This window comes from Mesoplodon densirostris, unplaced genomic scaffold (genome assembly GCF_025265405.1).
Source record: "Mesoplodon densirostris isolate mMesDen1 unplaced genomic scaffold, mMesDen1 primary haplotype scaffold_101, whole genome shotgun sequence".
NCBI lineage: Eukaryota > Metazoa > Chordata > Mammalia > Artiodactyla > Ziphiidae > Mesoplodon > Mesoplodon densirostris.
In genome coordinates, this window is record NW_026778188.1 from 6,283 (window position 1) to 31,795 (window position 25,513).

Consider the following 25,513-nt stretch of genomic DNA (forward strand, 5'->3'; position numbering starts at 1 on the left):
CTTCTGATCTGAGAGAGAGGGGCGGGGGGGGGGGGAAGAGAGAGAAAGCCCAGGAAAGAATGCTGGAAAGTAAATTCAGAGAGCTTTTTATATGGGGTTTTTACTGTGGTAACTTACAAATGGTTGAAAAACACCCACAAATTGAAACATGTAGCTACTTTAAGGACTCTTTAGCAGAAATCAATCTTATTCCCGATCTATTACTTAATAGGTCATTTCCTCATAGGGATGACTAACAGCAATTCAACAGAAAATGCTTTTTATATTTAAATAACACTTTCTGTTCCAAGATGTCAAAATGTTTGACAAGTGGTCAAAATGCAGCTCACTAATATTCTCAACCCCATGGTAGTAAATAACCCACATCTACCATCACTGCTGTTTACTGGTGATTGCTTTTCTGGGAAAGTTGAAGCGCCTTTGCTATCTCTGTAGAAAGTCAATGACTAAAGGAGGAAACGTCCTTCATCTTGGTTCCCATAGGAAACCAAATTGATAAATCACTCACTGACTTCTATTATTGCATCTCAAGGATAGTTAACAATGCTCATCAAGGAAAAATCCCAAAGAACACTCTTGCCCTATCTCTGATTAAACCTGATTTTGGAAAATCATCTGGCTCAATCTACATTTACTTACAATATGAATGCTACTTAATTCCCTATTACTTCTGGTTACACAGGATCAATGCCACTTGAAGAGTAAGAAGCAAAGGTTCACTACATTGGGGTCTCCTTGACAGCCAAGCCTGTGCCTTAGTCATTTTGACTCCCTAGTGACCAGCTTGGTATCTGGAATAGTATATGCGATCAGTAATTATTTCTTGAATGTATGATGTATGAATGAGTCAAGATATTTTGAGAGTTGGAGTCATGGGTCAAGAGGAGAAAACGTGGTTTAAAAAAACCCACTAAATTCTCAGAAGCCGGTGCTGCAATGAATGCTAATAACAACTTGACAATGTCCTCTGTCATTGCAAATAATGTGATACCAACATCTACTAATCAATCAAAAAAAGACTTTCAGAATCCAAATTTGCATAGGATTTTGAGCTGGGGATTCCTCTCACCCACCTTTTCTTATGATAAAACTTGGAACTGTAGTGTCAATAGAAAATATGCCAGGTTTTCACTTAAAATTGGAAAATTTAATCGAATTTCGGAGGCATGAAATAAAACTGATGGGCAAATATTAGAATTTCCATCAATGAAAAAGCTTAATTTCTAAAATGCTGAAGGTTAGTTTATCAAAATACTGAAATTGCCTCATATCATAAGTCAAAGCACCCTCTCCTTACTAAATAAGGAGCTACAAAGTTGTACAATTACTGTCAATAATTTTTTTACTTGGTTTGAAAAAGGTTGCTTGTTTTAAATAAAACAAAGTTCAACTGAAGTGACTATAATATCATCAGTCTTGTAAAACTCCTTGTGTTAGATTTCTTCTATCCCCAAGATGCCAACCATGCATATTAAACGGACTCTTGTTTTTTGCGTATGATTTCTGTACATCTTTCCTCTATGAATTTTCATGTTAAGTACCCTTTCTTAAGAGTGTGGATTGTAACCACTCTGTTTAAAACTCTATCACCAGTACCTAGAACAGTGCCTGCCACATAAGAAACACTTAATAAAATTTCTAAATTATCTTGATTAAAATCCATACTCATCCTAGCTTTAAGCACATGAAGACAGAAATAGGTTCCAACTGCATAAGAACACGTGACTAATCCAGAGTAAATGTTAACTATAAGTACAAATTATCTGTTGATTAAAATACAGAACATGTCTGAGGTTTGGAATTCCTTCCTAATAACCCTGAGTCAGAGCTGTGGTCAAGGCTTACTGGGGGCATGGTACCATTTTCTGAGGACACACTCAGAAGAGGAAGAAGTTGATGAGACAGCATGCAAGATTTTCCAGGCTCAAAATGGAACTTGACTCATCTGCATGGAACCATCCAGCGAAACACAGAAGAGCTCACTCTTCTGCTGGATTAAGCTCACCCTGGTGGAACGGAATGGAACAGAAACAAGAGACTGAGGTCTAGGTTTTGAGGATCTTCACTCCACTTACCTGCTTTCACAGAACCAGGCAACGGACAAGAAGAAATGTGGAACTGTTGCTGTGTACCTCTAAACAAATACAGTCACCCTATGCAATAGAATGTGTCATAAATCTGACCAATTAGAATAATTCCTCCATTCTTGGTGGAGTAGCTCTGATAGAAATGGACAGAGCTGGGCTCGGGGTGGGAAGGGGGTGGTTTCCTTCTGTTACAAGCTCTAAACTTTCTTCAAGTTTCCTATGATATAAGCCTAACTAAAATTTATGGACTTTTGAAAAAGAGTAGGTACTAAAATTAAATAAGCTGAGAGTGTTGAGGGTGAAAAACATGATAACAAATTTAAGGAAATGTAGAATTATTACTATGAGAATTAACAGAACTGTGTTTGTTCCAAATATGAGCCTGCTATAGCATTTTAATTATGAATAGAATTAAACAGAAATTCACTTGCTGTCACCATCTGATAATATTACCAGAGACTTCCCTTAAGGAAATTTAAAATTATTTCTTCTATGTAAATCTCTACAAGTCCTTATTTTCAACCTTATTATAAGAAATAACACACAGTAGCAACAAGCTGGCAGAATTTTGACAATTCTCCTGCCTCCCTCCATTCCGCCTTCTTTTCCTCTTTCCCTCCCTCCCTTTCCCTCCTCTTCCCTCACTCCCTTTCTTTCCACAAAGCAAGTAAATGGGTACATAGAAAATAGTAGGGGTCACACGCTTTCATTACAGGGGTTGGGAATGTGGACTCTCACAAAAACAGACTTGATTTTAAATACTGTATCTGTGCCTTACTAGCAGTGTGACCATGAATAATTTAATCACTCTGTGCCTCAGTTTGTCCGGCTGTAAAATAGGTGCAAACAGAACCTACCTCTTAGGATTGTTGTCAGGGGGGATTCCAACTGGTTTTAAAATAGTATTTAGCACAGAGGAAGCATAATAATTATTATTTTTCACTTCTCTGAATATATAAAACATTTAGTATTGGGATTCATAGTCTCAAAATCTAACACTCACTGATGTGAATATCTGATTGGCTAAATGGAGAAAAACACTGTTATAGTAATTATTTCTTTAGTTTCTCATTTTGTTTTTTTAACTGAAAACCAGAATCACAATTTCTTGGTATTATCTGTTATCAATGAACAGTATAAGACTGTAATATTATTTTTGACAAGGCACTGAATATTTGAAATGAAGAAAACTAAGAAATAGTAGTAAATAAAACTTTTCTTGTACTAATCCCAAGTGAAAGATGAAATTAATGATGATATATATGTGAAAACTCTGGAGAAGTCATACAGAAAGAACCTCAAGTACTTGAGGCACACTTGAAATTCAAATGACATTAAATGACTAATTCTTAAATCAAGAACCCTTCACTAAAATTAAAAACACAAATGCTTCCTTTTTCTTGATTTCTTGTAGGAAGTGAAAGAGTACCTGGTAGGTGTCAGACTATTTTAGAAAGCAGGTTATAGAGATGATATTTCAGGAGTGTAAAAATACTAAGGCGGATCTCATAAATGATTGGTATATTATTTAATTCAGGTTAGCATCAGAATTGTCAATGTTTGTTTCTTAAGCAATGCAATCCTTTAGGTAGGAAGCATGGTTCTTTGGAGAAGTTGAGAGACACAAGATACACAAAACTGGAATATGGTGCAAAAACAGACAGTATCGATTTTTTAAAATTAAACCTAGGAATTATTTAACATGGCCATTTCTTTGGGTTGAAGAAAGAAATTCATATAGATTTTCCTGGTTCAGGCTCCAGTGAGGTCTATAGGCAAATTTGCAACTAGAGCAAGATTCAGACCTATTTCCATTTTTGTGCTTACCTCTTAAATATGTCCAGTTCCTACAGCATAGAGGAAAGCACTAGATTGGCCATGGCATGAATGGCCAGGTTAGGATTCTGGCCCTGCCACTTAATAACTGTGTACGGCTTAAACAGGCAATTTGCTAAACTTCATGAATTTCAATTCCCACTCTCCAACCCCCACCCTGGGCAAAATGAGTAGAATCTTTTTTTCTACCAACTCTAGAGAGTTAGGATGGTCTGAGGAGAAAATGTACATAAAAATGCTTTGAAAATTATTTAATGCTTTAAAAATATTATTTATCATTATTATTTCAAGATGAGGGAAAACTCCCCCTCCGCTAATATATTCAGCTTTTTATGGCCACCTAGATCTTCCAGAAAGCTACATAAAACCTGAACATTTTAACAATACTCGGCAATGTTTAGATGTTAAAATAAAATTATCCAAACTGGCACATTTCTTCTTAAACAGTTCTAAAAGTAATACATACATAGTGCAATGAATTTGGAAATACAGAATGAGAACGGGAGGAAGTAAAGGTCACCCTGACTCTCTTATTTCTTGAGTTAACCATTGATAAATAATTTTTACATTTTCTTTGGGTCTTTTTTCTCTATGTGCGTGATATTCAAAACCAAGTGGTGAATATGCTGTATTTATTATTTAACATTCTTCTCTTCTCACTTGACATTTTACAAAAAACAATTTTAATTTGTTAACTTCTGTATTGTTTCCGATTCTAAGCATCATAAAATACTTAATAGTGAAGGTTACCTATGAGCTATTATGTAAAAAAAAGTTCAGCATCTATAACCTAAATTAATATATTAGAAATTCATATGCTTTAAAGCAGTGATCCCCAACTGTTTTGGAGCTAGGGACCGGTTTCGTGGAAGACAATTTTTCCACCAACAGAGTGGGTGGGGGGAGGATAGTTGGTTCAGGCTGTAATGTGAGCGATGGCAAGCCATGGGGAGCAGCAGATGAAACTTCGCTCGCTAGCTTACTGGCCGCCCACCTCCTGCTGGGCGGCCCATTTCCTCACACAGCCAGGGTGTTGGGGACCCCTGCTTAAAGGATATCCCTATGTTTTTATGTGATTGACCATTTCAAAAGTTTCATAGACAATTCCACTATTTATATTTAATTAAAGACCATGAAACTTGTTTTTGGTATTTTTAAATAAAAGATAAAGATGACTTCATTTAAAAGCTGATAACAAACCTCTAGAACACTTCCTTCTACTTAAGTGAGGTGTTAGATTAAAAAAGCACTATAGAAATATAGATTATACTTGACTTTAAATAAAAATCTGAATAAATACTATAGAATTGTTATCTCCCCTTTGTTCTGTTAATAATTGCTAATAGGAATATTATGGAGAATAATTGAAGCTTAATAGTCATATGTCAATTACCAAGATCACATTTGTGTGGTACAATGAATTTGCAAAGGTAGACTATCAAATGTATTTTATTGTCAAAGGTGGTCTGCCAATCGGCAAGTCATTTCGTAAGTTATGCTCTAAAATATATCATTTACCGATACCCAAGAGACATCTCGGTATGTCATTAATAGTGCAGAAACTCTAAGCCAGGGATATTTTTGTCTTTATAATTAATTTGAGACAGCAGCTAATAAAAACCAGAATAATAACACTAATAACCTTCAAATTAATTTTGACCCTAAGCTATAGCAATTTCAACAGAAGTTAGTATATTTACATACCAAATTAAGATTCCTAAACTTGTATTACAATTGATGCAATGTTTTTATGAAATACTACCTATATAATATTTCATTAAAATAATAAAATGAGAACAATATAGAAATGTCATAAATGTTTGTGTCCTAGAAAGGATTTAGAGGGAATTTCTGGTAGTATAAATTAATACATGATTAATCATATTACTTTTATTTATAAAGCATCCAAACATACACATCTGTAATCTTATATGTCTTTACCATCAAGAGAAATATATTCCAGAATTAATTTTAAAAACACTGCTTTTACTGTGCTTATGTATTCTAGTTGAGAAGTCTGGACTTTAAGCATTTTTAAATTATAGAACTCATCAGAAAGCAGGAGGAAACCAACAATACAACTGATGGCATTTGTTAATATAAACCTTTGTGTAAAAATGTTATGAAACTAAGAATGGAAAAAGAGTAGAATTATTAAGCAACAAATGGCTGTTTTAAAAAATCTAGTTAATAGTATATACTACCTGGGTTATTCTTTTACTTGAAAAAATTACAGTATATTAGGTTGTCCTAATTTGGAACTATGTAACTGCCACTCTCATGTTTCTAGTTTTACTAGAAGAGTGCATTTTTTTGGTATAAGCGTAAGAAAAAAAAAAAAAAAAAAACTGGAACGTTCCATACTGCTGTTTCCTTCCTCCCTTTCCCCAACAGAAAAAATAAGAAATACTGTACCTAACCAACAGATCTGATGATTCCAAAAGGGACAAGTCTCTATTCTGAAACACTATTCAAGTCAGAACATTCCAAATTATGATTTTGTGAGACACTGGAAAATTATGGCATGAAAAATAGAAGAATATTTCTAATGCACTATAAAATGTATTCCTCAAAGCAAAAGAGCTAATGGAAGGCCAGAGCACTTAATGGATAAAATATAATCAAATGAAACAGAAGCATGTTCCAAGCTGAAAGGCAACAATCTCACTATTCTCACATAATTGGATAGTAGACATAACCCAGTAAGATCAGGTTTAAAAACATTTAAATATATATAAATACACATATGTATAAATAACATATATAGCACCTGAAGTAAATACATATTCATATTCATATATTAAAGAATCACTTTAAAATTTAAAAATATTTTTTTAACTATTGAAAAATAAACAGCTAGTGAAAAAATAAGTTTTCTTTGCAAAACTTGACTCTGGAAACAAAGATTCTTCAAATGCTTCTCCAAGAACTTGTCTGTTTATTTTAAATATAACCAAATAAAAAAATAAAAATAAATAAATAAATATAATCAAATATTTGAAATAGAAGGCAAATGTTCATGAAAGCAGACATATATACATGCATTTATATGCATATATACACATAATTGGATAATATAATGAATATATATAATACACATAAAATACAGATCTTCCTTAACTTACTATGGCACTGCATCCTGATAAACCCATCATCAATTGAAAATATCATAAATTGTAAATGCTTATACTACACCCAATCTACCAACCGTCATAGTTTAGCCTAGTCTACCTTAAATGTGCTCAGAACACTCACATTAGCCTAAGGTTGGGCAAAATCATCTAACACAAAGCCTATTTTATAATAATCTGTTGAATATCTCATTTGTTTTATTGAATACTGTACTGAAGGTGAAAACCAGAACGGTTGTAAGTGTGTCAGTTGTGATCGAGTCGCTGAGTGGGAGGAGTGGCTTGCTGCTGCTGCTGCCCAGCATCACAAGAGAGCATCATGCTGCATATCAGGAGTCTGGGAAAAGAATAGTTTCTACTCTAAATTCAAAGTATACTTTGAAAAAATGAAAAAATTCAAACTATAGTTTCTACTAAACGAGTATCGCTTTCGCACCATGGTAAAGTTGAAAAATCGGTAAGTCGAACCATTGTAATTTGGGGAATGTCTATATATAAATTTTTGTATAATATACGTGTATATGTGTTTGCACGTGTATATTTAAAACTGGAATTTAGACTGTTTGCTACATCTCATCTTAGAAGCAGACTATGCCCAAAATCTATGCCTCAAGCCTTTGGTGAATAGCTAATGAATTCAGTATTCAAACAGGGATTAAAAATATTGACTTGGAAATTCAGGACAAACTTACTACTAAAAATGTTTTACACTTTTTACTTAAAAGAACATAGTTAGGTACACATGATTAGACTCTACCAACTAAAATAAATTATTGCCGATTTGGCTAGAGTTGTTGATCACCACAAAATTCTCTCTTGCGGACAACTATGGCTTACATATTAAATGGAAGGCTTTAGGCAGTTTTTGTACTTGTGTCCTTAGACCTAAATGGTCCACATAATGATAAAAAGTCAAATAAGAAAAAAATGTCAAATTATGTGCTTTTCAAGCTCAACAAAATTGTTATCATACTAAAGCTCGCCTGTGTACTAACAGTGCAGTTTTTATAGGCAGGTGTTTCTGCTACTAAAGTTTTCACATTAATTGAGGCTCTACATTTGATTTCAGTTTAAAGGTGTTACTAGTGATTGAATCTACTCAGTAGTGCACTTTTATGAATAAGACTCTGAATATTAAAATTCTTACATGTACTCTCTAAATTCATTGAGATTCAGTCAAATAGAAACATATCATATACCAAGAAGATTCCTTTGTATATGATGTACAATGGAGTAACAGATTAATTTTCCTTTTTGGACAACTTAATGATATTGAGTAACATTAAAAAACTTCAACAGTTACATATTAAAAAAAAGACTGGGGTACAAGGCAGATAATTAGTAGTATTACCTTTAAAGGCTTTTGTTAGAGGAAGTGAATGTTAACAACTCTTTATAAATTAAAGTTGGCCTCTCCCAGGAACTTCAATACTGTACCAGAAAAAATAAAATAAAATTGTCAACTATTGCTTTTAAGAAAGGGAACAATTCCCATTTTCTATAACATTACTTCTGAAATCAACACCCTTGATATCATTTCTGATAATGAGTCAGTGAAAAGAGTGATTAGACAAATGGTACAATTCAGAAAGAAAATAAGATGCAGAAAGAAATTCAGAAAGAAAATAAGATGCCAACTGAGTTTTCCCAGGTCATCCAATCAACTCCTTGCAGAGTTAAAAATAGAAGCTAAGACTAATTCCCACAGCTACTGCTAGATCAGAGCCTGACAACTTTGCATTGTGGTAGCTTCCAACCTCTCCTGCTACTGGGCTTCCCTGCATTGAGACATCTTCCTATGAGGTTCAGTCATTTCAAGGTTTGCTTTAAAATGGAGAGGGGTAGGAAAAGGTTCATAATTTTAGGGAAAATCTGTGGTAATGAGATCTCATTGTAAACTGCTCACGAGAATTAGAAAGATAAAAACTGGAAATATTTACTAACCCTTACTATGTCTCAAACACTGCAGTAAGTTCCCTTTTATGTTATCTTCTTTAATCTTCGCAACAACCATGTGATTTTCCTGTTTTAAATATCCAGAAACAATTCACAGTGGTTAAGTAACTTACCCTAAGTCATAGAGATAGAAAACAATAGAGGTAGGATTCAAACTAGGTGAGGTTCAAAGTTCAAATTCACTTCCTGAAAAACATGATTAGAACATAAATGGTAGCCAACACTCCCCAAAATAAATTAAAAAATTAAAAGAAAGAGAGAAAGGAGGGGAGGAGGGCCTAGTGATCTGCATACCTTAAAAATAATGTTTAGAACTTTTTGACTGATCTTAAAAATGACCAAAAGCTAGCTGCCTGAGAGCTCTAAGAATAAAATTATTAACAAACTAAACAAAAAATATTGATTTTTATACTCACTCACTTTGAGATCACCCAATTGCTTTCCTTTCATAACACTGTACTGCCATTTTATTTCATTTTCTATTATATTTATTAAGGGATAATTTAAAGACAAGTATTTTGCCTAACAGGTTAATGATTTTTTTTCTTCTAAACGATGACCAAGATGCCGATCCTCCTCCCCTTATTCAATGGACTAATTAGTGTCAGATCATTTTAGTGTCATATTTAATTTCTGTGGTGAAATAGTGATTTCACAAACCCTGTGAAGATGTTACACATCCACTATAACATGCATGCAGGTGGAAAAAATTTTCAACTGATGTAGATTTTGCTTTCTCTATGATTGTATTCTTCACAATCAATGAGATAGAAAAAGACACAGAGATAAGAGAACAGTTGACTAATATTTTCTTATTAAAATGTGTATCTTGGGCTTCCCTGGTGGTGCAGCAGTTAAGAATCCGCCCGCCAATGCAGGAGACACAGGTTCGAACCCTGGTCTGGGAAGATCCCACATGCCACAAAGCAACTAAGCCCATGGGCCACAACAACTGAGCCTGCGCTCTAGAGCCCGCGAGCCACAACTACTGAGCCCATGCGCTGCAACTACTGAAGCCGGCGTGCCCTAGAGCCCGTGCTGTGCAACAAGAGAAGCCACCGCAATGAGAGGCCTGTGCGCCACAACGAAGAGTAGTCCCCACTCCCAGCAACTAGACAAAGCCCAGGCACGGCAACAAAGAACCAACGCTGACAGAAATAAATAAATTACTTAAGAAAATAAATAAAATCTGTATCTTGCATTTTCAATTTTCTAAAAGTTCAAATCCATGGTGGTTGAAAAAAGAAGAGTAATGGCATATGTTTTCTTGTCCTGGGTAAATGGATTGTGCTTGGTTGAGTGTCTTTTTTGCCAAAATTTTTTTTTATTATTTTTATATCTACTATTACTTATTTGAATTCTACTCACTGTTTTTTGTTTTTTCATCTTTATTGGAATACAATTGCTTTACAATGGTGTGTTAGTTTCTGCTTTATAACAAAGTCAATCAGTTATACATATACATATGTTCCCATATCTCTTCCCTCTTGCGTCTCCCTCCCTCCCACCCTCCTTTTCCCACCGCTCTAGGTGGTCACAAAGCACCGAGCTGATCTCCCTGTGCTATGTGGCTGCTTCCCACTAGCTATCTATTTTACATTTGGTAGTGTATATATGTCCATGCCACTCTCTCACTTTGTCACAGCTTACCCTTCCCCCTCCCCATATCCTCAAGTCCATTCTCTAGTAGGTCTGTGCCTTTATTCCCATCTTACCCCTAGGTTCTGCATGACCTTTTTTTTTTCTTAGATTCCATGTATATGTGTTAGCATACGGTATTTGTCTTTCTCTTTCTGACTTACTGGTTGAGTGTCTTGAACTGCTCAAACTTTAAGGTCCATCATCTCTAATTTCCACCTTACCAAAACCTCAGACAAGAAACAGGAGAAAGGGTAGTGCCATCCATAATTCATTCCCACCACACCTACAAAAATAATCACAAGGAACTTGTGTAGAATACCAATTCTTTTGTATTAGGAAGGCAGTTTTCAAAATTAAATGGTATTGGTTCATTTGGTTGTTTAATAAATATCTTGCAGATGCCTATCATAAAGCCAAATACCAAACTGACCATTTAAGTTGCAGGAATTTGTACGGTCTTGATATTTTACTATTTTAAAGTAACAGTTTACATTTGAGTGCTTACCACAATATGTAATACCAATAAGCTCCCTAGAAATCTAAACATTTATAAAATACACCAGATGCTACTGTCTCATGCCTTGCTTTGCAATCCTGGATTGCTTTCTACTATGGAGATGATGTAAGAAATATAAGCTAGATATCTCTTCTATGGGATCACCAGCCATGTCTCAACTAACTTTTATCAGTGGAGACTCTCAGTACATACATATTTATTTATTATAAAACTCTTCGGTACTGATCATTAGGTAATTCTGGTAAATGTGGGCGCGTAATAATAGTTAAGAATGTCAGCCCCATTTCATTTCAGCTTGATCCACTGCAGGAAAGCACAAATTAGATGAAAGCAATTTCCCCAAGAACAACTCACTTCCTTGAGATGAGACATAAACTTGGGTGAACAATGATTTGTCACAATTTATTTTTGAGGGTAGTGGTTTAAAAAAAGTGCTAATGTAATCTTTTCAGAATGAATCCTTTTAAAAATGCATTAATTCTCCAGTGAATATAGCTTATAATTAAAAACCTATACATGTAATTTTACTTTTCTAAATTTTTACATATGACCATATATAATAAATATGGAAATCTTAAAATCTTCATTATCTTTAAAATTTGATGGCCTTTAAATCTGAATTTGGATTTGGTGAGTCTGACGGATTATTCTTAGTGACTCTATTGGGTACCACCAATTCAGATTCAACATTATTTCTGCAAGTCTCAGAAGCATTAAGTTTTGTGAATGGATAGAGGGTATTAACATCCTGGTGGTTTTTCACTACATTGAGATGACCAGAGAACCTGAGTGTGAAAGATCATGGAGAGGAGTGTAAGAAATGGCACTAAAGGTATCACTGACTTCTCTCTATTTACTCAGATTCTGCAGGATACAACAGAAGGAACAAAGCAGGTTGTGTTGCTGCTACTGTTGCAATGACCAAGGATCCTCAGTCTCATAGCCATTGCAGTCCATTGTTTAAGATGTGAGCTTGTTGTTGCTTATTCAGGCAAAAGTCAGAATGCTTATTTGTTTTATGTCTGTTTTTTAATGAGGGTTTGATTAGACAGCAATAAAGACAAAAGTAAATAGGAGAAATGTTTATTAATAGGTCCCTCCATCCCTATCAACCAAAGAAAAGGCATACCTTAAAATACTGTCGTGAAATGTCTAGGGTGTGTCTGTCTGTGTTCTTGCCACCCTTCACCTTTAAGTAGCTTTTCAAAAATATGTTATAAACATGTTGCTTCATCCTTGCCCTTTTAGCCTATTAATGTCTAACTTAAGTAAAGCAGGATGCAATCCCCAGCAAGTTATCTGTTTCTCCTTTCTTGGACCATGCAAATCAAAACAGACTTCTTCTAAGGAGGGTGGTGAAAAGTTGTGCCAATTGTGTTCATACTTCAGCTCTTCCAACGTTCTTTAGTTTATCTTAAATGAGACATTCTCATCTTTGGGCTTTAATTATTCTGTTTAAAAATAAATTTTCAAAGATACTCTGAAGAGAAACTAAGAAAAAAACAACAAAATAAAAGATTTACCATAATGCAGGTACATAAATATGAACTAAAAATACTTTTAAATTAAAAATTAATCTGTTTTATTTTAAAAATTAATCTAATTAAAATTACAGATTAGGCTGGATAGAATTGATCCATTGCTGAAGCTTAAAAACAAACTAGCTATAAATGTTACTAGTTTTCTACACTGCTGTTACAAGACTTGACTGACATCCGTGATGTACTCTGTAATATTTTTGAAATGATGAAATGTGTGATCCAGAGACTTGAAATATTTCAATACTTGTGTATAGGAATTTTCTTCCATGAACTAGAAATGAAAAAAGTGAGAATGTTTCCTTGCTCAAATCACATTAAGTGGATTCCCTTACATTACTTGCATTCATTTTTAAGATAGTCATAAATGGTTACATAAAATACAGGAATATTATCTGTTGAAGAAGTTGATGGTTTTTATAGTCAATGTATGTATTCAAATGATAAATGTTTCTGCATAATCTCTGACTCAACAATACCATTCCATGCCACTCCAAGAATTCTTCCATCAAAAGCAAAAGATCCAGGACATCAAGACATGAACCTCTATGTCCATTACCACATTTCTTGAAATCATAAAACTGTTTGGAACTTAATAAATGTTTATCAATGGGTTTTGACTGAATGAAATTATGGCTCACTCATAGTACACATTACTGGGCATCTACTAAAGGTAATATGGTAGTGATATATGCTAGATATCATTAATATAATAGAAACACAATGTACTAAAAGTGTTTTGCAACTAAAAATCACTATACATTGTATGGCTTTAAAAAGGAATGAAATGCTGCTACATGCTATAACATGGATAAACTTTGAAAACATTATGTTAAGTGAAAGAAGCCAGACACAAAAGGACAACTATTATATGATTCCACTTATATGAGGTAGTTAGGATAGGCAAATTATAAACCCAGAAAATAGAATAGAGTTAACCAGAGGCTAAGGGGAGGGGAGAAATAAGGGGTTATTGTTTAGTGAGTACAGTTTCTGTTTGGGATAACAAGAAAGGTCTTAAAATGGATAATGGTAATGGTTGCTCAACATTGTGAATGTACTTAATACCAATAAATGATACACTTATAATGGTTAAAATGGTAAATTTTACATTATGGGACATTTTACCAAAATAAAAAAATTAAAATATACTATAAAATAAAGTACAAATTTACCTCATACTAGGCATACTATGAAGTTTGCATAAAATTGCACTTATTTTAGGAGCTTATATGGTTATTATCATATTTGGGGACATGTAAAGAAAGCAACAGCTTAAGTAGTCCTCTTGAGTTCTTTCTCTCCATCTTTCCAACCTGGTGTTTTCTAGATTAATGGTTTTGTCACGCCTCTCTTTGAATACGAGCATCAGTAGGAATGCTAGCTAGTACTGGTTTCCTTAAGTATCAGCTAAAAAGTTTAATGTATTTTTATGCTGGTAATTGTTTTAGAACCTTGGAGGGATGTCATTGTTTTCTTAACTTGCCAAAAGCAAATACAGTACTGTAGACAGCATTACTAGAAAGAAATAGTAACTTTGAAGTAGACATATGTCCATCCTAAGCAAACTGAATATATTTCAAAGCAGACCACACCACTCAACTGCTGGCAATGTTCTTCCACATACTTGGCAGTATACTACTTGAAGTCTGAGAACTGTTTCTTTTTTGTAAAAATGATTTTGATTGGAAAACCCTGAATAAATCCTTTGGAATGTGTAACGTTTAGAGCTCCTTCTGGGATTCCTTTTCCATGAATCAAGGTTCTTTGATTCACTATCCTCCTTGGCACTTGCTTCCTATTCATCTCAGCAGCCTTTGTGCCAGCGCTAATGAAGAGCTCCCAGTTTAGGTCCTAAAGCAGGGAGAACAATAAAAGGAGAACCTCATTTCAAGTACCAGAAATGTCTGGGCTATAAAGGACACACATATTGTCAAAGTAAGCCCAGAGTGGGGTGACATCACCAAGGTCCTTCCTGGCTCCACGCCCCCCACAGGAGGAACAACTAACAATTATTTGGAAACAGGACACTATTTGAGAGAATCCTAGAACATGGAGGTGAGGCTGAAGCACCCCCGTGCACCACAGAGACCAAGACAGACTGCATTAGAAGGGTGAGAAAAGGAGCTGGACCACACTGCCCCTCCCCCAAGCCAGTGGAGCACCATGGGTGAGGTCTCCCCTGAACCTCTGGTTCCTCCAGTAGGGGAAGAGAACTGGGGGACAGCAAGCACCACCACTAGCATTGGGGTTGCTTTGTGGGAGCCACTGCTCTAATCTGCTCCACTGGGATTGCAGGGGAATCTGCAGGGTTTGACCACTAAAAGTTGGACTTTTAGTGATGAAGGGGGAAGGGGCATGCAACAGCCAGCACATGGATTGTGACCGATGGAATTCATACCTGCAGTGCCCAAGTAGTGATCACAACTGGCACCTTTGCTTATCTACAGAGCCAGGTTGGTGGGACACTACAACCGGGGAACTCAGCAGGGTACAGATCCACCTGATATGCATCTGGCCCTTGAACCTGGTTTGCCCATACCCAGGGAAAGAGCAGAGTCACAGCCCACCCACTGTGGAGAGTGTCTTCTGGCCATCTGACCAAAAGGGCTGGCAATAAATCCTGGAAGCTATTTGGCCCAGTCGTGCTCCAGCCAAGAGGCAGGCAGCCAGAGCTCATCACTGGCTCTGGTACAAAGCAGAGCCAGTATCAGGTGTGGAGGGATCCTGTACCATGCACAGGCAGGGAGATTAATTCATATCCAAGGCTGAGAGGAGCTCCCAGCTCCTCCCAACTGGGGAGCCTGTTTGAGAAATTAAGAGTCGCCTGGAGTGGTCCCTCCTCATCCCACCCAGGCAAAGGAACTGGGACTAGCCCCATCCCATCTGCTGTGGAGAGTGTCTTCCTGGCCCATCTGACTACAAGGATTGGTGACAACTCCTAGAAACTGTGCGGCCCAGCAGTGCTCAAGCCTAGAGAAGGGTAGACAGAGCTGATAGTCTGCAAAGCCAAGCCAGTGGCCTTGTTCAGCCACAGAACGTGGAGTGTGGATCAGCTTGAGTTAAGACAACAAAGAGCTTTACTGGCTTTAGAGCTGCTTCTCCTGCTGCACCCAGGCAGGAAATCTAATTCATAGCCCTACTCATCACTGAATACAGCCTTCAGCACGTCCAACTGGGGAACCTAACCAGAGAACATGGGAAGCTGTACAGCCCATTAAACAGCCCTAGATACAGTGGCACTTGAACAGACAGCACAGCCTGTGGCCTCCCCCTTCTGCAGGGCAAAACCACTGCCCTCACCTGACCAGGGAATTAAGTGCACACTCTGGCCTGATTTGGGTTCCCAAACAATGAACTATACAGGCTCTGGGTCCTGTCCAGAGCCAGGTCCTATACAAGCTCTGATTCTCTGCCAGGAAACTAATTCATAGCCCCATGTACTACTACTACTGAATATAATACCCAGTTAAGTCTGGTGGAAGAGCCCAATTATTCAGATATGCAGATACCAATGTAAGGAATCAAGGATCACAAAAATTAGGCAAATAGGACACCACCAAAGGAAAGTAATAAAACTCCAATAACTGACCTTAAAAAAATGAAGATCTGGGCTTCCCTGGTGGCACAGTGGTTGAGAGTCCGCCTGCCGATGCAGGGGATGCGGGTTCGTGCCCCGGTCCGGGAGGATCCCACATGCCGCAGAGTGGGCTGTGCCCATGAGCCATGGCTGCTGAACCTGCACGTCCGGAGCCTGTGCTCCGCAATGGGAGAGGCCACAACAGTGAGAGGCCCACACAGCGCAAAAAAAAAAAAAAGAGAGTATCTATGAACTGTCAAAGAATTCAGAATAATCCTCCTAAGGAAGTTTAGTGAACTACAAGAAAGCACAGACAGCTAAGTGAAATTAGGAAAACAATGCATGAACAAGACAAGAAGTTTGACAAGGAAGTAGCAACATCATAGAAACAGGAACACTAGATTTTAAAAATACAATAACTGAACTGAAGAATTCAATAGAAAGTTTCAAAGGTAGAATCGACCATGCAGAAGAAAGAATCAGCAGAATGGAGGACAGGACTTTATAAATTACCCAGTGAAAGGAACAAAAAGGAAAAGAATAAAAAGAGTGAAGAAAGCCTATGGAAATTATGGGACACAATAAAGTAAACAATGTTCATGTATGGGAATTCCAGAAGAAGAAAAGAGAGAGAGAAAGGGGAAAAAAGTATATTTAAAGCAATAATGGATGAAACCTTCCCAAACCTAGGATGAGAAATGGACATCCATATCCATGAAGTCCAAACAAGCCCAAATAGGTTGAACTCAAATAGGGCTACTCTGAGACACATTGCAATTAAATCATCAAAAGTCGAAAACAAAGAAAGAATTTTAAGACCAGCAAGAGAAAAGAGAGAAGTTACATACAAGGGAACCCTGGGATAATTGGATATTCACATGTAAAAGAATGAAATTGGACCAATATCTTATACACAAAACTAACTTGAATTGGATTAAAGACTCAAATGTAAGACCTGAAACTATGCAACTGCCAGAAGAAAACATAGGAATAAAGCTCATTACATGGGTTTGGTAATGACTTTTTGGATATGACACTGAAAACACAAACAACAAAATAAAAAATAAACAAATGGAACTACATCAAACTAAAAAGCTTCTGCACAGCAAATGAAAACAAAAACAAATCAACAAAGTGATTGAAAAGACAACCTATAGAATGCGAAAAACATATTTGTAAACCATATATCTGATAAGGGTTAATATCCAAAATAAATTAAAAATTCATACAAATCAATAGCAAAAAAAAAAATTACCCAATTAAAAAAATGAGCAAAGGCCCCGAATAGACATTCCTCCAAAGAAGACACACGAAAAGCCAACAGGTACATGAAAAGATGCTCAATACCACTAGTCATTAGGGAAATGCACATTAAAACCACATTGAGATATTACCTCACACCTGTTAGAACAGTCATCCTCAAAAATGTCAAGAGATAACAAATGCTCGTGAGGATGTGGAGAAAAGGGAAGCCTTGTGCTGTTGGTGGGATTGTAGATTGGTAAAGCCAGTATGGAAAACAGTATGGAGGATCCTCAAAAATTAAGACTAGAACTACATATATCTAGCAACTCCACTTCTGGGAATATATCCAAAGAAAATGAAAACACTAACTCAAAAAGATATCTGCACCCCCATGTTCATAGCAGCATTATTTATAATAGCCAAGACATGGAAACAATCTAAGTGCCCATTGATGGACAAATGGGTAAAGAGGTTGTTTTATATATTTATAGATATATACGTATTATATGTATACACACACACACACACACACACACACACACTGAAATATTATTCATCTGTAAGAAAACAAAGAAATGCTACCATTTGAGACAACAGAAATGGACCTTGAAGGCTTTATGCTAAGTTAAATAAGTCAGAGAAAGAAAGGCAAACACTATATGATCTCACTTATATGTGGAACCTAAAAAAAAAGAAAACAATCATAGAAAAAGAGATCAGACCTGTGGTTACAGGAGACAGAGGGTCAGGGGAGGGGAAATTGGAGGAAGATGGTCAAAGGTACAAGCTTCCAATTGTAAGATAAATACATACTATGGACATCATGTACAACATGATGACTACAGCTAACACTGACGTGTGATATATAGAAAAATCGTTAAGAATAAATTCTAAGCATTCTCTTCACAGAAAAGTATCATTTGATCTCATTTATATAAATTTGTGTGTTTGTGTGAGAGAGGACAGAATACAAAAATGCAAAAAGAAAAGTTGTAAAGTACGAAGCTGCTTAGGTTTATATCTCAATCTATAACAGATAACAATTTGTTTAATTTTAATAGGTACAAAAATAAATATTAAGCATACAACAAGCAAAAAGAAAAACTGAGTCCAGCGTAGATGTCCTTAAAGCATTTGCAAAGGAGGGCTTTATTAGGTCCGCGAACACCTGCAATTACAGGCAAAATTCTATGTGTGTGTGTTGTGTATGTACTTGGGGAGTGGACGCATAGCCTTTATTGAATTATTAAAGGGGATGTTAAGACCCAAAAGTTTAAAAAGCACTGGAAAGCCTGACCACAAAACCATTTTAAACTACTCTGATTATGTTTTTATAGTTTTCCTTCACTCGTTAACACTTCAAAGAACAGCATGTGAATGTGGAAAGAATCTCTGCCATTTAGGTAAGATCTCTGAGTCTCAGTGTAAAATTAGCATATAGTAGAAGGATGAAATTATACACCACAGATGAAAGTACCTAGCAGAGCGCTTTAAGACTAGTACTTATTTATGCAAGACATCTTCCCCTGCTTACTTGTTTTCAGTAGAATGAAAGCATACTGAAAGCTGGTACAATGTCTTCTTTAAAGTTTTCTTTTGTAATGCTTACTATGCTTTTTGATACGGATGAGCCAATATCCACTTAAGGGCATGTAAGCTCACAATAACTTTTGTTGAATATAACTGCTTGAATGTACTTTCAGTATATTATTATATAGGGATTTTAAACTAAAATGTACCTGCACACACTATTTAGAGCCTAACTTGGATATTAGAGTAGGTGGATATACACCCCTGGAAAATAATAGCTAATTTCTTCACTAAAATCAAATTGCTGAACATCTACTTTGCATATACATAGCTAGGCACTGTATTATGAGTTTCAGGTAATAAAAAGTTGTTAGTCAAAGACTCTGCTCCCTAGGGTTATTTTACAACAGCAAATCATGTTCAAACTAAAGGATAGACCAAAATAGAAAGTGCCACAGGCATTTAGACAAGGGAGAAACACATCTGAAATGAGAAGGAAGGTGGGTATGGGGAAGGGTTCATGGAAGAGGCAGTGTATGCTGTGAGCAAGGTTTCAACGTGTAGCAGGGTGAGTGAAAGGAACAAATGAAGACATATAGTCGTGATATCATGAGGCACAAACTAGAAATAAACAGCACTTGTTCTAGGCTGGTCATGAGGTAATTTAAGGGGATTAGTGAGAAACTAGATAAAGAGATATCTCTTTATGTATTACTTATTAATAATACTTTTGAACACAAGTATTTAATTTTTAAAAAAAGAACAATATAGGGATAGGAGACTAGGAGGTACAAACTATTATTATAAAATGAGCTATAAGGATATACTGCATAGCACAGAAAATATAGCCAATATTTTATAACTATAAATGGAGTATAACCTTTAAGAATCGTGAGTCACTATATTTTACACCTGTAACTTATCTAATATTACACATCAACTATACTTCAATTAAAAATGCTATTTTAGTGAATAAAACACTAAGCAGTAAAATTTTTAAAAAAGAACTTAGAAGAGAGCTTAAAAATAAAGACATAAAGAGCAGGTTGAAACAGCGCAGAAATCTGGCAATTAAGAGGCCATTGATAACTTTCAAAATAGCACTTTTTCTACCCATTCTCAGTGGAGGCAAAGCCTTATTAATCCTACTATTTCTTTTTCTGTTTTTCAAAATCTCAGGATAAGTCTATTTCAATTGTAGCTAATGGCAGTAATGCAGCACCAGAAAATGCCTTTTGTAAAGAGAGGGCAACTTTGTGAATCCTAAGTGGGTACTCAAGTCTTAAATTACTGATAACACTGACCACCCACCAGACTAAATGTTTTTCTTTACGTGATTGGAAAGCAACAGATTGATTTCAATTCTATCTTGTCATATCTACAAAAAAGTTCCTACAGTTCATTTAGCAACTAATAGAATACATCCTTCTATTTGGTATTACTCCTCCTTAACACGGGGCAATTAATTTTTCCTTTCTCTGGGAAACGTTTTTAACAAAGGAAATAGAGTCATAAATTAGTTTCGGTTAGGAAACCATACAACTATTTCTACCTAGGGCTTGGAATTTAGAAACTTTCCTCAGAAATTGTTTAAATATAACGAAGTCCAAATTCAGAAATACCTTAAATTTAATTATCTTAGTTGCACTAAAATAACAAATTCTATTTTCTATCTTGTTTTCTTTCTTCCCCAGAAGGCTTCTCCAACCCTAATCCATAACTTCATGCATTCATCTCACCTATACAATCACTGGCAGGTATGATGCCGGCTTTGGCGGCTCCAGTCCCCTAATCCTGACCCATTTCTTGCCAAAGAACTCAGCTTCTTCAGAAACAAAGTAACAGACATTTCAATTTCTAACCATCATTAGCATATTTTCATGTACTAATACTCAACATAAAAACACCTTTCAAAATTACAGAAATTTTTACTGTACTTAAGATCAATTGCGCTCACCTGTATTTCATAAACCTTGGGCTACTTTCTAAAAAATGAATTATTATTTTAATATGTTTTTCACTTATTATTCAGAATAATTATTCATATAATTAAATATTTTACAATTAGGTAAGAAAGGTGGAAAATAGTTTTGCTCTTCTTGTTCTTTGTTCTCTCTTCTAGTTGGTGTGCCTGAGCCAAAATTTTAGAATATTGAAAATTTAATATTTCAAACCCAAACCGCATTTAAAGATAATAATAACAACCAGCCAAAACAATATCGGTCCAGAGGTTTGCATGGTCCGGGGAACAGTTCTCTGAGGGGGCCATTTGGAGTGGGATTTGCCCACCCCCCTCCACTCCTTCTGCCTCATATACTGAAGATAGAGACAAAGAAACCAACTCAACTCTTTCCAAAGTGTATCTATAAATAGAGAATTTGTAATCAGAAAAACAAGAACGATATATAATAGAAGTAACATGATTTTTCAGAACCAGTATCTTGTTCTAAAGCAATATTTAAAAAAGAAGGTAAGAAGGTTAGCTATAAACCCTGGACCTCTTTTTCATTGGTCTCCTATTTTAATTTGTTAAAATAAAATCCATGGCCTTTTGAGTCAAACTGTCTCTTTAATTTCAGATTTAAAGATAACAAATCTCTTTTTAAATGGAATATTGGCACACAGACACCACACAGTCTGGCTTATTGCAACTGTTCTCTGTTGGTGAAGTGGCACATTTGTAATCCCCACCATAGCAATCTTCACCATTTCACAGAATATCATTCAATTGTACATCCCTAGGTGGGCAACAAGAATCGGCACTTGAGCTCAGCAGCAAAGCGTTTGTGGGGAAATCCTAGGTCAGAACCCCTAAAAGGGGAGACTAACTTGAGGATGCCCAAATAACCTGAGGTTTACCTTGGCCACCTCCCCTGGCTTTCTGACTGCCTGTGGGAAAAGCCTCTCTGGAATCTCTTTTGAGGTTATTGGGGGAATCCTAGGACAAACACACTGCTTGCTTTTGCAGGAGGACTTGCCCCATACCCTACCCAGCTAGGTGTCTCACAACCTAGCTGGACTAAAAAAGCTTCAAGAAAAACGGGACAGACTGACATTTGCATTTCTACTTCCACCTATTCTTAGGCACGTGGAGCAAAATATGTAGGTATAGCCCTCTTTCTCACACCCCAACAGATTCTGCTGTCCTCGAAACCCATCTGGTAGCTGCAGTGACTACAATGAAGGGAGTTATCGGAAACCATGTTGGTACTGGGTTTAAAGGATTTTTCATGCCATGCATTTTGGGGAAGGACACAGATAATAGTCCAAACATGGTATAAGGCCATGTCCTTTCTGGGTCCTTGAAAAATCAGTCAGGGAACAGAGGTGGTGGACAGGAGCTGACAAGAGCTGGCTTGTTAATGAGCACAGCATCCCCGGGGTGGGGGGTGGGGGAATCAATGAAATGATTGACCAGAGAAGATGGTAAATGAAGGGAGAAGTGGGGACAAGTGCTGCTCAACCCAAGCTGAACTCCAGGAGGTAAGTTTCTCCTCTAATTTGAGATTCTTTCTAAAGGTTCAGTATTGAAGTGGGTGTTTGACGTTGAAATGTGCAGACCCATTCTAATAACTGGAAAGGGAGAAGACTGAGGAAGGCAAAAGGAGAGGGAAGATTTCCGATTACTTCTCTAGGCTGCTGACAAGAACCTGCTGCTCGCAAACCAGAAATTAACCAAGCGAAGGTTGAAGGTAGCAACGTAAAAGTGAAACTCAAATTATTTTACATTCTGAATCCTCTTCAATATCGAAGCGAGTGTGGCACAGCAATGGTTGATTATCTTAAGATTACAGAGGCTGACCGCCTTCTTTGTTTGCCCAGTAACACCGCTCCTCCAATAATCTCAAGCACTTGGCTGATTAATATTTCAATTCCAGTTGCTGCTCTTTTTCCCATTGCAGAAGGCGGCAGGGATATTCCCCTTCTTCCCTCTGTATTACAAACCCCATTACTAACCAAGCAGAAAGCACCGCGCAGTGTGGCCGAGGCTAATAATAGCCGGGCTGCTTACCTTCTCCGGAGGGATCGAATCAGCGCATGTCCCCGCGCCGGCTGCCCCGGGGCCGCAGTGCCGCCGCGCCGGGTCTGTGCTTGGTCAGTTCGGCCGGCCCCCACCCCACCTGCCAGCTGCAGCAGCTGCTCCCGCCGCTCCCGCCGCCGAGCTCCGGCCGCAGGAAGTCATCCCCCGCGCCGGGCCGGATCGCCACATTCCGCGCCAGCCGCGGGGGGAGAGGGGCCTCTCCCTGCTGCGGGGACCAGCTCCTGGAAACTGCGCTCAAAGATCGCTACCCTTCCCGGTTGTAGGGTTATTTTCTAGGAATGCTTTTACAGAAGAAGCGTCGCTGGCTGGTGGACCGAGAGAGAAGAGCCAGAGTGACTTTCTCTGCAGAGCGCCTTACCTCTGAGCGCTCCCCTGTCACTCCCGCGGCATGGACAGCTCCATTCCGCTGTGTGGGTTTTCCACCCTCTTCATCTTCCTTATCTGTATTGTTCATTTCGCTGAATTTGAGAGTGGGATTAGCTTTGAAGATATCATTCAAACACTCCGAAAATATTTTAAATTGGCGACTAGTTTTTCTAAGCCCCTGTAGCAAGCTCCACTTTCCCTCAACACACACACACACACACACACACACACACACACACAGTTACTCGCACGTACACACCCAGCCAAACCACTCACAATTAGGAAAGCTGGGACCTCTCGCCCGCCCTCTTGCCTACGTAATGGAACAGGAAACTCCCAAAGGAGTGGGGAAGTAGGACCGGCTAGCGAAAGCACTCGAGGAAAGAGAGAGGGGTCGCCCCAAGATTTTGTTGCTGTTCAGTAGTGTCCTTAGTGGACAGATGTTCCCCCTCTAACCCCCTGGCCCCGCCCCAAGTGGAATGGCTGGTCTGGTGACCGCTGTAACAGTTGGAAACAAAGAAGCTGAAGCCACATTAACAGGTGGCTGCATCTCTTTCTTTCCCGAAGGATTTATCAGAATTGGCTTTAGGAATAATATTAGCATATACGTATATAAGAAACCCTTTCCTTCTCTCTTTAAATTGGCACCACCTATTAACAGGTTTCTCTCTCTCTCTCATTTTCCTCCCTCCCTCCTTCCCTCCCTCCCTCTCCTAAGCTGACCAGATCATCAGTTTCCGGACTTAAGGGGGAAAAAAGGCCAAGGATGTGCTCTCTTTACAGCTGAACCAGGGCTTATTTTCCCGGTGTTCAGCCATTCCCAAGTAGAGAGGCTTTTTGACACTAGGGTTCTCTGTGAGTGAACTTCTCACATTCAGCTTGCTTTTGGAATTGCCCATCACTAGGTCCAGGCCAGTTTTATCCTTGGATTTGTCCAGCAACCTAAACAGTATAATTGCACAAGGCCAAGGCAGTACTTTTAATCTAGGAAGAGTTCCCAACTCTCTGTTTAGCAGTTCCAAAATTAGGGGGTAGTGTAGCAAACAGTTTCAACAAGGCTCAGTAAGAATTCTTGACCCTAGAATGCGGGCTTTTTAAAAGCTGGAACAACCTAATTCATCTCTCTGAGTTTCACTTTCATAAAATTAGACCTCACCAAAGAGCAGGGGATTCTTAATATGTATCAAAGTGTATGTGGAATCTGGATGGGAATATTACATCTTTAATTTCACTAACCTCTAGCTGCAATTTAGTATTTAGCATGTCCTTTAAATCTAAATGCAGACAACAAACCACAATAATATTAGGAGTACCTGTGACTATATCCCCAGCAGATACCACAGACAATTTCCTAAGGCAGTTTTTATAGTTATCTCAAAGTATCACTAGTCTGATGTTACAATCAACTCATCATTACCTTTTTTGTTTTATCTAATAGACTATATCTATTTTAGAATGGTTTTAGATATACAGAAAAATTAAGGGGATAATACAGAGTTCTTATATATCTCATTCCCAATTTCCTCTATTATTGACACCGTACACTAGTGTGGTAGCTTTTTTACAATTAACGAGCCAATATTAATACAATAATATTAACCAGAGTCTGTACTTTATTCAGATTTCCTTGGCTTTTGCCTAGTGTCCTTAATTCCATTTCAAGCTTCCATCCAGGACACCACATTACATTTAGTTATCAAGCCCCCTTAGGCTCCTCTGGGCTGTGGTGGTTTCTCAGGCTTTTCTTGTTTTTGATAACCTTGACAGTTTCTTTTTTAAATGTATTTATTTAATTTATTTATTTTTGGCTGTGTTGGGTGTTCGTTGCTGCGCGTGGGCTTTCTCTAGTTGCGGAAAACGGGGGCTACTCTTGGTTGCAGTGCACAGGCCTCTCATTTCAGTGGCCTCTCTCATTGTGGAGCACGGGCTGTAGGCGCGTGGGCCTCCGTAGTTGCAGCACATGGGCTCAGTAGTTGTGGTTCACGGTCTCTAGAGCGCAGGCTCAGTACTTGTGGTGCACGGGTTTAGTTGCTCCCTGGCATAT

General features: G+C 37.4%; 1 long non-coding RNA gene across 5 annotated transcripts in view; it reads right to left on the reverse strand.

Annotated features, from left to right (window-relative positions):
- Window positions 1-1,827: 1,827 nt before the first annotated feature.
- The window catches only part of LOC132482909 (uncharacterized), a 155,312-nt gene continuing 131,626 nt past the window's right edge, over window positions 1,828-25,513 (reverse strand). For 3 of the 5 annotated variants that reach the window (XR_009531022.1, XR_009531023.1, XR_009531021.1), the window contains 3 exons: window positions 23,074-23,561; window positions 16,299-16,460; window positions 12,694-14,560 (listed from right to left, as the gene is read on the reverse strand). This is a non-coding gene — a long non-coding RNA (uncharacterized LOC132482909). Of the gene's footprint in view, window positions 2,007-11,176; window positions 12,660-12,693; window positions 14,561-16,298; window positions 16,461-23,073; window positions 23,562-25,513 lie in introns of those variants that run through there. The other 2 variants (XR_009531024.1, XR_009531025.1) reach the window with 2 other exon arrangements.